Consider the following 16,531-nt stretch of genomic DNA (forward strand, 5'->3'; position numbering starts at 1 on the left):
TTGGGAGCCCCAGGCCTGGGGTGCCCCAGGCCTTAGGCTTTGGGAGCCGCCGGCATGGGGCGCAACAGCCATTATGCTTTGGGACCCGAGGCCTGGGGAGTCCCAACCCTTAGGCTTTGGGAGCCCCAGGCCTGTGGCGCCACAGCCCTTTGTCTTTGGGAGTCCCAGGCCTGGGGCGCCCCAGCACTTAGGCTTAGGGAGCCCCAGGCCTTGGTTTCCCCAGCCCTTAGGCTTTGGGAGCCCCAGGACTGGGGCGCCCCAAGCATTAGGCCTTGGGAGCCCCAGGCCTGGGGCGCCGCAGCCCTTAGGCTAAGGAGCCCCAGACCTAAGGCGCCCCAGCATTTAGGTTTAGGGAGCCCCAGGCCTGGGGCGCCCCAGCCCTTAGGATTAGGGAGCCCTAGGCTTGGGGCGCCCCAAACCTTAGGCTTAGGAAGCCCCAGGCCCGGGGAGCCCCAGCCATTATGCTTTGGGAGCCCCAGGCCTGGGGCGCCCCAGCCCTTAGGCTTAGGGAGCCCAAGGCCTTGGGCGCCCCAGCACTTATGCTTAGGGAGCACCTGGCCTGGGGCGCCCCAGAACTTAGGCTTAGGGAGCCCCAGGCCTTGGGCGCCCCTGCCTTTAGAGTTAGGGAGCCCCAGGCCTTGGGCGCCCAGCCCTTAGGCTTGGGGTGCCTCATGCTGGGACGCCCCAGCCCTTAGGATTAAGGAACCCCAGGCCTGGGACGCCCCAGCCCTTAGGCTTAGGGAGCCTCAAGCCTGGTGCGACCCAGCCCTAAGGTTTAGGTAGAAACTGGCCAGGGGCGCCCCAGCCCTTAGGCTTTGGAAGCCGCAGGCCTGGGGCACTCCAGCCATTAGGCTTAGGGAGCCCCAGGGCCTGGGGCGACCCACTCCATAGGCTTAGGAAGCCCCAGGCCTGGTGCTCCCCAGCCCTTAGGATTTGGGGGCCCCAGGCCTGGGATGCCCCAGCCCTTAGGCTTTTGGAGCCCCAGGCCTGTGGCGCCCCATCCCTTAGGCTTTGGGATCCCCAGGCAGGGGTGCGCCAGCCCTTAGGCTTAGGGAGCCCCAGGCCTGGGGCGCCCCAGCACTTAGGCTTATGGATCCCCAGGGTTGGGGTGCCCCAGCCATTAGGATTAGGGACCCCTAGGCCTGGGGCGCCCCTGCCCTTAGGCTTAGGTAGCCCCAGGCCTGGGGCGCCCCAGCCCTTAGTATTTGGGACCCCAGTCCTGGGGCGCCCCAGCCCTTAGGCTTAGGGAGCCCCAGGCCTGTGGCGCCCCAAACCCTTAGGCTTTGGGAGCCCCAGTCCTGGGGTGCCCCAGTCCTTAGGAAAAGGGAGCCCCAGGCCTGGGGCGCCCCAGCCCTTAGAATTAGGAAACCCCAGGTTGGGGAGCCCCAGGCCTTAGGCTTAGGGAGCCCCACGCCTGGGGCGCACCAGCCCTTAGGCATAGGACGCCCCAGGACCGGGGATCCCCACCCTTAGGCTTTGGGAGGCCCAGGCCTGGGGCGACCCAGCCCTTAGGCTTAGGGAGCACCAGGTAGGCTTTGGGAGCCCCAGGCCTGGGATGCCCCAGACTTTAGGCTTTGGGAGCCCCAGGCCTGTGGCGCCCCATCCCTTAGGCTTTGGGAACCCCAGGCAGGGGTGCGCCAGCCCTTAGGCTTAGGGAGCCCCAGGCGTGGGGCGCCCCACCCTTAGGCTTAGGGAGCCCCAGGCCTGGGGCGCCCAAGCCCTTAGGCTTTGGGAGCTACATGCCTAGGGCGCCCCAGCACTTAGGCTTAGGGAGCCCCAGGCCTTGGGCGCCCCAGCTCTTAGAGTTAGGAAGCCCCAGGCCTAGGGTGCCCCAGCCCTTAGGCTTAGGAAGCCTCAATGCCTGGGGCGCCCCAGCCCTTAGGATAAAGGAACCCCAGGCCTGGAGCACCCCATCCCTTACGCTTAGGGAGAACCTGGCCAGCGGCGCCCTAGCACTTAGGCTTTGGGAGCCCCAAGCCTGGGGTGCCCCAGCAGTTCGCTTATGGTCCCCCAGGCCAGGGGCGCCCCTGCCCTTAGGCTTACGGAGCCCCACGCCTGGGACTCCACAGCCCTTAGCTTTGGAAGCCCCAGGCCAGGGGCTTCCCAGTCCTTAGGCTTAAGGAACCCCAGACCTGGGGTGTCCCAGCCTTTAGGCTTAGGGAGAACCTGGCCAGGGCCGCCCCAGCACTTAGGTTTTGGGAGCCCCAGGCCTGGGGCTTCCCAGCCCTTAGGCTTAGGAAGCCCCACGCCTGGGCCCCCCCAGTCCTTAGGCTTTGGGAGCCCAATGCCTGGGGCGCCCCAGCCCTTAGGCTTAGGGAGCCTCAAGCCTGTGGCGCCCCAGCACTTACGCTTTGGGAGCCCAAGGCCTGGGGCGCCCCAGCCCTTAGGCTTAGCGAATCGCAGGCTTGGGGCGCCCCAGCCCTTAGGCTTGGGTAGCCCCAGGATGGGGCGACAAGCCCTTAGGCTTAGGTAGCCCCAGGCCTGGGGCGCTCCAGCACTTAGCCTTAGGGAGCCCCAGGTGGGGCGCCAAAGCCTTTAGGCTTATGGAGCCCCAAGCTTTGGGCGCCCCAGCCCTTAAGCTTAGGGAGCCCGAGGCCTGGGTTGCCCCAGCCTTTAGGCTTTGGGAGCCCCAGGACTGGGGCGCCCCAGTCATTAGGCCTTGGGAGCCCCAGACCTGAGGCGCCCCAGCCTTTAGGTTATGGAGCCCCAGGACTGGGGCGCCCCAGCATTTAGGTTTAGGGAGCCCAAGGCCTGGGGCGCCCCAGCCCTTAGGATTAGGGAGCCCCAGGCTTGGGGTGCCCCAGCCCTTAGGCTTAGGAAGCCCCAGTTTGGGGAGCCCCAGCCCTTAGGCTTAGGGAGCCCCAGGCCAGAGGCGCCCCAGCACTTAGGCTTTGGGAGCCCAAGGCCTGGGGCGCCCCAGCCCTTAGGCTTAGGGAGTCCCAGGCTTGGGGCCCCCCAGCCCTTAGGCTTTGGGCGCCCCAGGCCTGGGGCGCCCCAGCCCTTAGGCTTAGGGAGCCCCACGCCTGGGACCCCCTAACCCTTAGGCATTGGGAGCCCAAGGCCTGGGGCGCCACAGACCTTAGGCTTAGGGAGCCCCAGGCCAGGGGCGCCCCAGCCCTTAGGCTTAGGGAGCCCCAAGCCTGGTGCGCCCCAATCCTTAGCCTTTGGGAGCCCCAGGCCTGGGCGCCCCAGCCTTTAGGCTTTGGGAGCCGCAGGCCTAGGGCGCTCTAGCCATTAGGCTTTGGGTGCCCCAGGACTGGGGTGCCCCAGCCATTAGGCTTAGGGAGCCCCGGGCCTGGGGTGCCCATGCCCTTAGTCTAAGGGAGCCCCAGGTCTGGGGCGCCCCAGCCCTTAGGCTTTGGGAGCCCCGGACTGGGAGGCCCCAGCCCTTAGGCTTAGGGAGCCCCAGGCCTGGGGCGCCCCAGCACTTAGGCTTAGGGAGCCCCAGGCCTTGGGCGCCCCAGCCCTTAGAGTTAGGGAGCCCCAGACCTAGGGCGCCCCAGCCCTTAGGCTTAGGGAGCCTCATGCCCGGGGCTCCCCAACCCTTAGGATTAACGAACCACAGGCCTGGGACGCCCCAGTCCTTAGGCTTAGGATGCCTCATGCCTGGGGGGCCCCACCGCTTAGGCTTAGGGTGAACCTGGCCAGGGGCGCCTCAGCACGTAGGCTTTGGGAGCCCCAGGCCTGGGACTTCCCAGCCCTTAGGCTTAGGGAGCTCCACGCATGGTGCCTCCCAGCCCTTAGGCTTTGGGAGCCGAAGGCCTGGGGCGCACCAGCCCTTAGGCTTTGGAAGCCCCAGTCCAGGGCGCCCCAGCTCTTAGGCTTAAGGAGCCCCAGGAATTGGGCGCCCAAGCCCTTAGGCTTTGGGAGCCCCAGGCCTGGGGTGCCCCAGGCCTTAGGCTTTGGGATCCGCAGGCCTGGGGCGCAACAGCCCTTATGCTTTGGGACCCAAGGCCTGGGGAGTCCCAACCCTTAGGCTTTGGGAGCCCCAGGCCTGTGGCGCCCCAGCCCTTTGTCTTTGGGAGTCCCAGGCCTGGGGCGCCCCAGCACTTAGGCATAGGGAGCCCCAGGCCTTGGTTTCCCCAGCCCTTAGGCTTTGGGATCCCCAGGACTGGGGCGCCACAGGCATTAAGCCTTGGGAGCCCCAGGCCTGGGGCGCCGCAGCCCTTAGGCTAAGGAGCCCCAGAACTGGGGCGCCCCAGCATTTAGGTTTAGGGAGCCCCAGGCCTGGGGCACCCCAGCCCTTAGGATTAGGGAGCCCTAGGCTTGGGGTGCCCCAAACCTTAGGCTTAGGAAGCCCCAAGCCCGGGGAGCCCCAGCCCTTAGGCATAGGGAGCCCACGCCTGGAGCGCCCCAGCCCTTAGTCATAGGAAGCCCCAGGCCCGGGGCTCCCCAGCCATTATGCTTTGGGAGCCCCAGGCCTGGGGCGCCCCAGCCCTTAGGCTTAGGGAGCCCCAGGCCTTGGGCGCCCCAGCACTTATGCTTAGGGAGCACCTGGCCTGGGGCGCCCCAGAACTTAGGCTTAGGGAGCCCCAGGCCTTGGGCGCCCCAGCCTTTAGAGTTAGGGAGCCCCAGGCCTTGGGCGCCCAGCCCTTAGGCTTAGGGTGCCTCATGCCTGGGACGCCCCAGCCCTTAGGATTAAGGAACCCCAGGCCTGGGACGCCCCAGCCCTTAGGCTTAGGGAGCCTCAAGCCTGGTGCGACCCAGCCCTAAGGTTTAGGGAGAAACTGGCCAGGGGCGCCCCAGCCCTTAGGCTTTGGAAGCCGCAGGCCTGGGGCACTCCAGCCATTAGGCTTAGGGAGCCCAGGGCCTGGGGCGACCCACTCCATAGGCTTAGGGAGCCCCAGGCCTGGTGCTCCCCAGCCCTTAGGATTTGGGAGCCCCAGGCCTGGGATGACCCAGCCCTTAGGCTTTTGGAGCCCCAGGCCTGTGGCGCCCCATCCCTTAGGTTTTGGGAACCCCAGGCAGGGGTGCGCCAGCCCTTAGGCTTAGGGAGCCCCAGGCCTGGGGCGCCCCAGCACTTAGGCTTATGGATCCCCAGGGTTGGGGTGCCCCAGCCATTAGGATTAGGGACCCCCAGGCCTGGGGCGCCCCTGCCCTTAGTCTTAGGTAGCCCCAGGCCTGGGGCACCCCAGCCCTTAGTATTTGGGACCCCAGTCCTGGGGCGCCCCAGCCCTTAGGCTTAGGGAGCCCCAGGCCTGTGGCGCCCCAAACCCTTAGGCTTTGGGAGCCCCAGGCCTGGGGTGCCCCAGTCCTTAGGAAAAGGTAGCCCCAGGCCTGGGGCGCCCCAGCCCTTAGAATTAGGAAACCCCAGTTTGGGGAGCCCCAGGCCTTAGGCTTAGGGAGCCCCACGCCTGGGCCGCACCAGCCCTTAGGCATAGGACGCCCCAGGCCCGGGGATCCCCACCCTTAGGCTTTGGGAGGCCCAGGCCGGGGGCGACCCAGCCCTTAGGCTTAGGGAGCACCAGGTAGGCTTTGGGAGCCCCAGGCCTGGGATGCCCCAGCCTTTAGGCTTTGGGAGCCCCAGGCCTGTGGCGCACCATCCCTTAGGCTTTGGGAACCCCAGGCAGGGGTGCGCCAGCTCTTAGGCTTAGGGAGCCCCAGGCCTGGGGCGCCCCACCCTTAGGCTTAGGGAGCCCCAGGCCTGGGGCGCCCAAGCCTTTAGGTTTTGGGAGTTACATGCCTAGGGCGCCCCAGTCCTTAGGCTTAGGGAGCCCCGGGCCTGGGGCGACCCAGCCCTTAGGCTTAGGGAGCCCTATGCCGGGGTCGCCCCAGCCCTTAGGCATAGGGAGCACCTGGCCTGGGGCGCCCCAGCCCTTAGGCTTAGGGAACCCCAGGCCAGGGGCGCACCAGCACTTAGGCTTAGGGAGCCCCAGGCCTTGGGCGCCCCAGCTCTTAGAGTTAGGAAGCCCCAGGCCTAGGGCGCCCCAGCCCTTAGGTTTAGGAAGCCTCAATGCCTGGGGCGCCCCAAACCTTAGAATAAAGGAACCCCAGGCCTGGAGCACCCCATCCCTTAGGCTTAGGGAGAACCTGGCCAGGGGCGCCCTAGAACTTAGGCTTTGGGAGCCCCAAGCCTGGGGTGCCCCAGCAGTTCGCTTATGGTCCCCCAGGCCAGGGGGGCCCCTGCCCTTAGGCTTACGGAGCCCCAGGCCTGGGACTCCACAGCCCTTAGCTTTGGAAGCCCCAGGCCAGGGGGTTCCCAGTCCTTAGGCTTAAGGAACCCCAGGCCTGGGGTGTCCCAGCCCTTAGGCGTAGGGAGAAGCTGGCCAGGGGCGCCCAAGCACTTAGGTTTTGGGAGCCCCAGGCCTGGGGCTTCCCAGCCCTTAGGCTTAGGGAGCCCCACGCCTGGGCCCCCCCAGTCCTTAGGCTTTGGGAGCCCAAGGCCTGGGGCGCCCCAGCCCTTAGGCTTAGGGTGCCTCAGGCCTGTGGCGCCCCAGCACTTACGCTTTGGGAGCCCAAGGCCTGGGGCGCCCCAGCCCTTAGGCTTAGCGAATCCCAGGCTTGGGCGCCCCAGCCCTTAGGCTTGGGTAGCCCCAGGATGGGGCGCCCCAGCCCTTAGGCTTAGGTAGCCCCAGGCCTGGGGCGCCCCAGCACTTAGGCTTAGGGAGCCCCAGGTGGGGCGCCAAAGCCTTTAGGCTTAGGGAGCCCCAAGCCTTGGGCGCCCCAGCCCTTAAGCTTAGGGAGTCCGAGGCCTGGGTTGCCCCAGCCTTTAGGCTTTGGGAGCCCCAGGACTGGGGCGCCCCAGTCATTAGGCCTTGGGAGCCCCAGACCTGAGGCGCCCCAGCCTTTAGGTTATGGAGCCCCAGGACTGGGGCGCCCCAGCATTTAGGTTTAGGGAGCCCAAGGCCTGGGGCGCCCCAGCCCTTAGGATTAGGGAGCCCCAGGCTTGGGGTGCCCCAGCCCTTAGGCTTAGGAAGCCCGAGTTTGGGGAGCCCCAGCCCTTAGGCTTAGGGAGCCCCAGGCCAGAGGCGCCCCAGCACATAGGCTTTGGGAGCCCAAGGCCTGGGGCGCCCAAACCCTTAGGCTTAGGGAGTCCCAGGCTTGGGGCCCCCCAGCCCTTAGGCTTTGGGCGCCCCAGGCCTGGGGCGCCCCAGCCCTTAGGCTTAGGGAGCCCCACGCCTGGGGCCCCCCAACCTTAGGCTTTGCGAGCCCAAGGCCTGGGGCGCCACAGACCTTAGGCTTAGGGAGCCCCAGGCCTGGGGCGCCCCAGAACTTAGGCTTAGGGAGCCCCAGGCCTTGGGCGCCCCAGCCCTTAGAGTTAGGGAGCCCCAGACCTAGGGCGCCCCAGCCCTTAGGCTTAGGGAGCCTCATGCCTGGGGCTCCCCAACCCTTAGGATTAACGAACCCCAGGCCTGGGACGCCCCAGTCCTTAGGCTTAGGGTGCCTCATGCCTGGGGGGCCCCACCCCTTAGGCTTAAGGAACCCCAGGCCTGGGGCGCCCCAGCGCTTAGGCTTAGGGTGAACCTGGCCAGGGGCGCCCCAGCACGTAGGCTTTGGGAGCCCCAGGCCTGGGGCGCCGCAGCCCTTAGGCTAAGGAGCCCCAGAACTGGGGCGCCCCAGCATTTAGGTTTAGGGAGCCCCAGGCATGGGGCGCCCCAGCCCTTAGGATTAGGGAGCCCTAGGCTTGGGGCGCCCCAAACCTTAGGCTTAGGAAGCCCCAGGCCCGGGGAGCCCCAGCCATTATGATTTGGGAGCCCCAGGCCTGGGGCGCCCCAGCCCTTAGGCTTAGGGAGCCCCAGGCCTTGGGCGCCCCAGCACTTATGCTTAGGGAGCACCTGGCCTGGGGCGCCCCAGAACTTAGGCTTAGGGAGCCCCAGGCCTTGGGCGCCCCAGCCTTTAGAGTTAGGGAGCCCCAGGCCTTGGGCGGCCAGCCCTTAGGCTTAGGGTGCCTCATGCCTGGGACGCCCCAGCCCTTAGGATTAAGGAACCCCAGGCCTGGGACGCCCCAGCCCTTAGGCTTAGGGAGCCTCAAGCCTGGTGCGACCTAGCCCTAAGGTTTAGGGAGAAACTGGCCAGGGGCACCCCAGCCCTTAGGCTTTGGAAGCCGCAGGCCTGGGGCACTCCAGCCATTAGGCTTAGGGAGCCCCAGGGCCTGGGGCGACCCACTCCATAGGCTTAGGGAGCCCCAGGCCTGGTGCTCCCCAGCCCTTAGGATTTGGGAGCCCCAGGCCTGGGATGACCCAGCCCTTAGGCTTTTGGAGCCCCAAGCCTGTGGCGCCCCATCCCTTTGGTTATGGGAACCACAGGCAGGGGTGCGCCAGCCCTTAGGCTTAGGGAGCCCCAGGCCTGGGGCGCCCCAGCACTTAGGCTTATGGATCCCCAGGGTTGGGGTGCCCCAGCCATTAGGATTAGGGACCCCCAGGCCTGGGGCGCCCCTGCCCTTAGGCTTAGGTAGCCCCAGGCCTGGGGCGCCCCAGCCCTTAGTATTTGGGACCCCAGTCCTGGGGCGCCCCAGCCCTTAGGCTTAGGGAGCCCCAGGCCTGTGGCGCCCCAAACCCTTAGGCTTTGGGAGCCCCAGGCCTGGGGTGCCCCAGGCCTTAGGCTTTGGGAGCCGCCGGCCTGGGGTGCAACAGCCATTATGCTTTGGGACCCGAGGCCTGGGGAGTCCCAACCCTTAGGCTTTGGGAGCCCCAGGCCTGTGGCGCCCCAGCCCTTTGTCTTTGGGAGTCCCAGGCCTGGGGCGCCCCAGCACTTAGGCTTAGGGAGCCCCAGGCCTTGGTTTCCCCAGCCCTTAGGCTTTGGGAGCCCCAGGACTGGGGCGCCCCAAGCATTAGGCCTTGGGAGCCCCAGGCCTGGGGCGCCGCAGCCCTTAGGCTAAGGAGCCCCAGACCTGAGGCGCCCCAGCATTTAGGTTTAGGGAGCCCCAGGCCTGGGGCGCCCCAGCCCTTAGGATTAGGGAGCCCTAGGCTTGGGGCGCCCCAAACCTTAGGCTTAGGAAGTCCCAGGCCCGGGGAGCTCCAGCCCTTAGGCATAGGGAGCCCACGCCTGGAGCGCCCCAGCCCTTAGTCATAGGAAGCCCCAGGCCCGGGGCTCCCCAGCCATTATGCTTTGGGAGCCCCAGGCCTGGGGCGCCCCAGCCCTTAGGCTTAGGGAGCCCCAGGCCTTGGGCGCCCCAGCACTTATGCTTAGGGAGCACCTGGCCTGAGGCACCCCAGCACTTAGGATTAGGGAGCCCCAGGCCTTGGGCGCCCCAGCCCTTAGAGTTAGGAAGCCCCAGACCTAGGGCGCCCAGCCCTTAGGCTTAGGGAGCCTCATGCCTGGGGCGCCCCTGACCTTAGGCTTACGGAACCCCAGGCCTGGGGTGCCCTAGCCATTAGGATTAGGGACACCCAGGACTGGGACGCCCCTGCGCTTAGGCTTAGGTAGCCCCAGGCCTGGGACGCCCCAGCCCTTAGGTTTAGGGAGCCCCAGGCCTGGGGCGCCCCAGCCCTTAGGCTGTGGGAGCCCCAGGCCTGGGGCGCCCCAGCCCTTAGGCTTTGGGAGCCGCAGGCCTGGGGCGCTCCAGCCATTAGGCTTAGGGAGCCCCTGGCCTGGGGCGCTCCAGGACTTAGGCTTAGGGAGCCCTAGGCCTGGAGAACCCCAGCCCTTAGGCTTAGGGAGCACCTGGCCTGGGGCGCCCCATAACTTAAGCTTAGGGAGCCCAAGGCCTGGTGCGCCACAGCACTTAGGCTTCGGGAGCCCCACGCCTGGGGCGACCCAACCCATAGGCTTAGGGAGCCCCAGGCCTGGGGCGCCCCAGCCCTTAGGCTTTGGGAGCCCCGGACTGGGACGCCCCAGCCCTTAGGCTTAGGGAGCCCCAGGCCTGGGGCGCCCCAGCACTTAGGCTTAGGGAGCCCCAGGCCTTGGGCGCCCCAGCCCTTAGAGTTAGGGAGCCCCAGACCTAGGGCGCCCCAGCCCTTAGGCTTAGGGAGCCTCATGCCTGGGGCTCCCCAACCCTTAGGATTAACGAATCCCAGGCCTGGGACGCCCCAGCCCTTAGGCTTAGGGAGCACCTGGCCTGGGGCGCCCCATAACTTAGGCTTAGGGAGCCCCAGGCCTGGTGCGCCACAGCACTTAGGCTTAGGGAGCTCCACGCATGGGGCCTCCCAGCCCTTAGGCTTTCGGAGCCCAAGGCCTGGGGCGCCCTAGCCCTTAGGCTTCGGGAGCCCCAGGTCTGGGGCGCCCCTGCACTTAGGCTTAGGGAGCCCCAGGGCATGTGGAGACCCAACCTATAGGCTTAGGAAGCCCCAGGCCTGGGGCGCCCCAGCCCTTAGGCTTTGAGAGCCCCAGGCCTGGGACGCCCCAGCCCTTAGGCTCAGGGAGCCCCAGGTGGGGCGCCAAAGCCTTTAGGCTTAGGTAGCCCTAGGCCTATTGCGCCCCAACCCTTAAGCTTAGGGAGCCACAGGGCTGGGGCGCCCCAGTCCTTAGGATTTGGGAGCCCCAGGCCTGGGGCGGACCAGCCCTTAGGCTTTGGAAGCCCCAGTCCAGGGCGCCCCAGCTCTTAGGCTTAAGGAGCCCCAGGAATTGGGCGCCCAAGCCCTTAGGCTTTGGGAGCCCCAGGCCTGGGGTGCCCCAGGCCTTAGGCTTTGGGAGCCGCCGGCCTGGGGCGCAACAGCCATTATGCTTTGGGACCCGAGGCCTGGGGAGTCCCAACCCTTAGGCTTTGGGAGCCCCAGGCCTGTGGCGCCCCAGCCCTTTGTCTTTGGGAGTCCCAGGCCTGGGGCGCCCCAGCACTTAGGCTTTGGGAGCCCCAGGACTGGGGCGCCCCAAGCATTAGGCCTTGGGAGCCCCAGGCCTGGGGCGCCGCAGCCCTTAGGCTAAGGAGCCCCAGACCTGAGGCGCCCCAGCATTTAGGTTTAGGGAGCCCCAGGCCTGGGGCGCCCCAGCCCTTAGGATTAGGGAGCCCTAGGCTTGGGGCGCCCCAAACCTTAGGCTTAGGAAGTCCCAGGCCCGGGGAGCTCCAGCCCTTAGGCATAGGGAGCCCACGCCTGGAGCGCCCCAGCCCTTAGTCATAGGAAGCCCCAGGCCCGGGGCTCCCCAGCCATTATGCTTTGGGAGCCCCAGGCCTGGGGCGCCCCAGCCCTTAGGCTTAGGGAGCCCCAGGCCTTGGGCGCCCCAGCACTTATGCTTAGGGAGCACCTGGCCTGGGGCGCCCCAGAACTTATGCTTAGGGAGCCCCAGGCCTTGGGCGCCCCAGCCTTTAGAGTTAGGGAGCCCCAGGCCTTGGGCGCCCAGCCCTTAGGCTTGGGGTGCCTCATGCCTGGGACGCCCCAGCCCTTAGGATTAAGGAACCCCAGGCCTGGGATGCCCCAGCCCTTAGGCTTAGGGAGCCTCAAGCCTGGTGCGACCCAGCCCTAAGGTTTAGGTAGAAACTGGCCAGGGGCGCCCCAGCCCTTAGGCTTTGGAAGCCGCAGGCCTGGGGCACTCCAGCCATTAGGCTTAGGGAGCCCCAGGGCCTGGGGCGACCCACTCCATAGGCTTAGGAAGCCCCAGGCCTGGTGCTCCCCAGCCCTTAGGATTTGGGGGCCCCAGGCCTGGGATGCCCCAGCCCTTAGGCTTTTGGAGCCCCAGGCCTGTGGCGCCCCATCCCTTAGGCTTTGGGAACCCCAGGCAGGGGTGCGCCAGCCCTTAGGCTTAGGGAGCCCCAGGCCTGGGGCGCCCCAGCACTTAGGCTTATGGATCCCCAGGGTTGGGGTGCCCCAGCCATTAGGATTAGGGACCCCCAGGCCTGGGGCGCCCCTGCCCTTAGGCTTAGGTAGCCCCAGGCCTGGGGCGCCCCAGCCCTTAGTATTTGGGACCCCAGTCCTGGGGCGCCCCAGCCCTTAGGCTTAGGGAGCCCCAGGCCTGTGGCGCCCCAAACCCTTAGGCTTTGGGAGCCCCAGGCCTGGGGTGCCCCAGTCCTTAGGAAAAGGGAGCCCCAGGCCTGGGGCGCCCCAGCCCTTAGAATTAGGAAACCCCAGGTTGGGGAGCCCCAGGCCTTAAGCTTAGGGAGCCCCACGCCTGGGGCGCACCAGCCCTTAGGCATAGGACGCCCCAGGCCCGGGGATCCCCACCCTTAGGCTTTGGGAGGCCCAGGCCGGGGGCGACCCAGCCCTTAGGCTTAGGGAGCACCAGGTAGGCTTTGGGACCCCCAGGCCTGGGATGCCCCAGCCTTTAGGCTTTGGGAGCCCCAGGCCTGTGGCGCACCATCCCTTAGGCTTTGGGAACCCCAGGCAGGGGTGCGCCAGCCCTTAGGCTTAGGGAGCTCCAGGCGTGGGGCGCCCCACCCTTAGGCTTAGGGAGCCCCAGTCCTGGGGCGCCCCAGCCCTTAGGCTTTGGGAGCCCCAGGCCTGGGGCGCCCCAGCCCTCAGGCTTTGGTAGCCCCATGCCTGGGGCGCCCCAGGGTTTAGGCTTTGGGAGCCCCATGCATGGGGTGCCCAACCCCTTAGGCTTAGGGAGCCACAGGCCTGGGGCGCCCCAGCCCTTAGGCTTTGGGAGCCCCAGGCCTGGGGCGCCCCAGCCCTTAGGCTTAGGGAGCCCCAGTCCTGGTGCGCCCCATCCCTTAGGCTTTAGGAGCCCCTGGCCTCCGGCGCCACAGCCCTTAGGCTTAGGGAGCCCCAGGCCTGGGGCACCCCAGCCCTTAAGCTAAGGGAGCACCTGGCCTGGGATGCCCCAGCCCTTAGGCTTATGGAGCCCCAGGCCTGGGGCGCCCCTGCCCTTAGGTTTTGGGAGCCCCAGCCCGAGGCTCACCAGCCCTCAGGCTTTGGAAGCCCCAGGACTGGGGCGCTCCAGCCCTAGGCTTAGGGAGCCCCAGGCCTGTGGCAGACCATCCCTTAGGCTTAGGGAACCCCAGGCTGGGGTGCTCCAACCCTTAAGCTTATGGAGCCGCAGGCCTGGGGAGGCCCAGCCCTTAGGCTTAGGGAGCCGCAGGCCTGGGACGCCCCAGCACATAGTCTTGGATGCCTCAGGTCTGGGGCGCCCCAGCCCTTAGGCTTATGGAGACCCAGGCCTGGGACACCCCATCCCTTAGGCTTTGGGAACCCCAGGTGGGTCTCCCCAGCCCATAGGCTTAGGGAGCCCCAGGCCTGGGGCGCCCATGCCCTTAGGCTTTGTGAGTCCCAGGCCTGGGGCACCCCCGCCCATAGGCTTAGAGAGCCCCACGCCTGGGGCGCCCCAGCCCTTAAGCTTAGGGAGCCCCAGGCCTGGGGCTCCACAGCCCTTAGGCTTAGGGAGCCCCAGACCTGTGGTGCCCCAGCCCTTCGGCTTTTGCAGCCCCAGGCCTGGGGCGCCCCAGCCTTAGTCTTTGGGAGTCCCGTCCTGGGGTGCCCCAGCCCTTAGGCTTAGGGAGCCCCAGGCCTGGGGCACCACAGCCCTTAGGCTTAGGGAGCCCCAGGCCTGGGGCTCACCAGCACTTAGGCTTAGGGAGCACCTGGCCTGGGACGCCCAAGCCCTTAGGGTTAGGGAGCCCCAGGCCTGGGGTGCCCCTGCCCTTTGGTTTTGGGAGCCCCATGCCTGGGGCACCCCAGCCCTTAGGCTTTGGGAGCCCCAGGCCTGTGGGGCCCCAGCCCTCAGGCTTAGGGAGCCCCAGTCCTGGGACACCGCAGCCCTTAGTCTTTGGAAGCCTCAAGTGTGTTGCGCCCCAGACCTTAGGCTTAGGTTGACCCAGGCCTGGGACTCATCAGCCCTTAGGCTTAGGGGGCCCCAAGAATGGGTCGCCCGGGCCCTTAGGCTTATGGAGCCCCAGGCCTGGGGCGCCCCAGCCCTTAGGCTTTGGGAGCCCCAGGCCTGGGGCGCCCCAGCACTTATGCTTTGGGAGCCCCTGGACTGGGGTGCCCCAGCCCTTCGGCTTAGGGAGTCCCAGGCTTGGGGCGCCCCAGCCCTTAGGCTTTGGGAGCCCCAGGCCTGGGACGCCCCAGCCCTTAGGCTTTGGGAGCCCCAGGCCTGGGGCGACCCAGCCCTTAGGCTTAGGGCGCCCCAGGCCTGAGGCACCCCAGCACTTAGGATTAGGGAGCTCAGGCCTTGGGCGCCCCAGTCCTTAGAGTTAGGAAGCCCCAGACCTAGGGCGCCCAGCCCTTAGGCTTAGGGAGCCTCATGCCTGGGGCGCCCCTGACCTTAGGCTAAGGGAACCCCAGGCCTGGGGTGCCCCAGCCATTAGGATTAGGGACACCCAGGACTGGGACGCCCCTGCGCTTAGGCTTAGGTAGCCCCAGGCCTGGGACGACCCAGCCCTTAGGTTTAGGGAGCCCCAGGCCTGGGGCGCCCCAGCCCTTAGGCTGTGGGAGCCCCAGGCCTGGGGCGCCCCAGCCCTTAGGCTTTGGGAGCCGCAGGCCTGGGGCGCTCCAGCCATTAGGCTTAGGGAGCCCCTGGCCTGGGGCGCTCCAGGACTTAGGCTTAGGGAGACCTAGGCCTGGAGAACCCCAGCCCTTAGGCTTAGGGAGCACCTGGCCTGGGGCGCCCCATAACTTAGGCTTAGGGAGCCCAAGGCCTGGTGCGCCACAGCACTTAGGCTTCGGGAGCCCCAGGCCTGGGGGGACCCAACCCATAGGCTTCGGGAGCCCCAGGCCTGGGGCGCCCCAGCCCTTAGGCTTTGGGAGCCCCGGACTGGGACGCCCCAGCCCTTAGGCTTAGGGAGCCCAAGGCCTGGGGCGCCCCAGCCCTTAGGCTTAGGGAGCCCCAGGCCTGGGGCACCACAGCCCTTAGGCTTAGGGAGCCCCAGGCCTGGGGCTCACCAGCACTTAGGCTTAGGGAGCACCTGGCCTGGGACGCCCAAGCCCTTAGGGTTAGGGAGCCCCAGGCCTGGGGTGCCCCTGCCCTTTGGTTTTGGGAGCCCCATGCCTGGGGCACCCCAGCCCTTAGGCTTTGGGAGCCCCAGGCCTGTGGGGCCCCAGCCCTCAGGCTTAGGGAGCCCCAGTCCTGGGACACCGCAGCCCTTAGTCTTTGGAAGCCTCAAGTGTGTTGCGCCCCAGACCTTAGGCTTAGGTTGACCCAGGCCTGGGACTCATCAGCCCTTAGGCTTAGGGGGCCCCAAGAATGGGTCGCCCGGGCCCTTAGGCTTATGGAGCCCCAGGCCTGGGGCGCCCCAGCCCTTAGGCTTTGGGAGCCCCAGGCCTGGGGCGCCCCAGCACTTATGCTTTGGGAGCCCCTGGACTGGGGTGCCCCAGCCCTTCGGCTTAGGGAGTCCCAGGCTTGGGGCGCCCCAGCCCTTAGGCTTTGGGAGCCCCAGGCCTGGGACGCCCCAGCCCTTAGGCTTTGGGAGCCCCAGGCCTGGGGCGACCCAGCCCTTAGGCTTAGGGCGCCCCAGGCCTGAGGCACCCCAGCACTTAGGATTAGGGAGCTCAGGCCTTGGGCGCCCCAGTCCTTAGAGTTAGGAAGCCCCAGACCTAGGGCGCCCAGCCCTTAGGCTTAGGGAGCCTCATGCCTGGGGCGCCCCTGACCTTAGGCTAAGGGAACCCCAGGCCTGGGGTGCCCCAGCCATTAGGATTAGGGACACCCAGGACTGGGACGCCCCTGCGCTTAGGCTTAGGTAGCCCCAGGCCTGGGACGACCCAGCCCTTAGGTTTAGGGAGCCCCAGGCCTGGGGCGCCCCAGCCCTTAGGCTGTGGGAGTCCCAGGCCTGGGGCGCCCCAGCCCTTAGGCTTTGGGAGCCGCAGGCCTGGGGCGCTCCAGCCATTAGGCTTAGGGAGCCCCTGGCCTGGGGCGCTCCAGGACTTAGGCTTAGGGAGACCTAGGCCTGGAGAACCCCAGCCCTTAGGCTTAGGGAGCACCTGGCCTGGGGCGCCCCATAACTTAGGCTTAGGGAGCCCAAGGCCTGGTGCGCCACAGCACTTAGGCTTCGGGAGCCCCAGGCCTGGGGCGACCCAACCCATAGGCTTCGGGAGCCCCAGGCCTGGGGCGCCCCAGCCCTTAGGCTTTGGGAGCCCCGGACTGGGACGCCCCAGCCCTTAGGCTTAGGGAGCCCCAGGCCTGGGGCGCCCCAGCACTTAGGCTTAGGGAGCCCCAGGCCTTGGGCGCCCCAGCCCTTAGAGTTAGGGAGCCCCAGACCTAGGGCGCCCCAGCCCTTAGGCTTAGGGAGCCTCATGCCTGGGGCTCCCCAACCCTTAGGATTAACGAACCCCAGGCCTGGGACGCCCCAGCCCTTAGGCTTAGGGAGCACCTGGCCTGGGGCGCCCCATACTTAGGCTTAGGGAGCCCCAGGCCTGGTGCGCCACAGCACTTAGGCTTAGGGAGCTCCACGCATGGGGCCTCCCAGCCCTTAGGCTTTCGGAGCCCAAGGCCTGGGGCGCCCTAGCCCTTAGGCTTAGGGAGCCCCAGGCCTGGGGCGCCCCAGCCCTTAGGCTTAGGGAGCCCCAGGCCTTGGGCGCCCCAGCCCTTAGAGTTAGGGAGCCCCAGACCTAGGGCGCCCCAGCCAATAGGCTTAGGGAGCCTCATGCCTGGGGCTCCCCAACCCTTAGGATTAACGAACCCCAGGCCTGGGACGCCCCAGCCCTTAGGCTTAGGGAGCCTCATGCCTGGGGCTCCCCAACCCATAGGATTAACGAACCCCAGGCCTGGGACGCCCCAGCCCTTAGGCTTA

The sequence above is a fragment of the Tenrec ecaudatus genome, unplaced genomic scaffold (assembly GCF_050624435.1).
Source record: "Tenrec ecaudatus isolate mTenEca1 unplaced genomic scaffold, mTenEca1.hap1 Scaffold_115, whole genome shotgun sequence".
Taxonomy (NCBI): domain Eukaryota; kingdom Metazoa; phylum Chordata; class Mammalia; order Afrosoricida; family Tenrecidae; genus Tenrec; species Tenrec ecaudatus.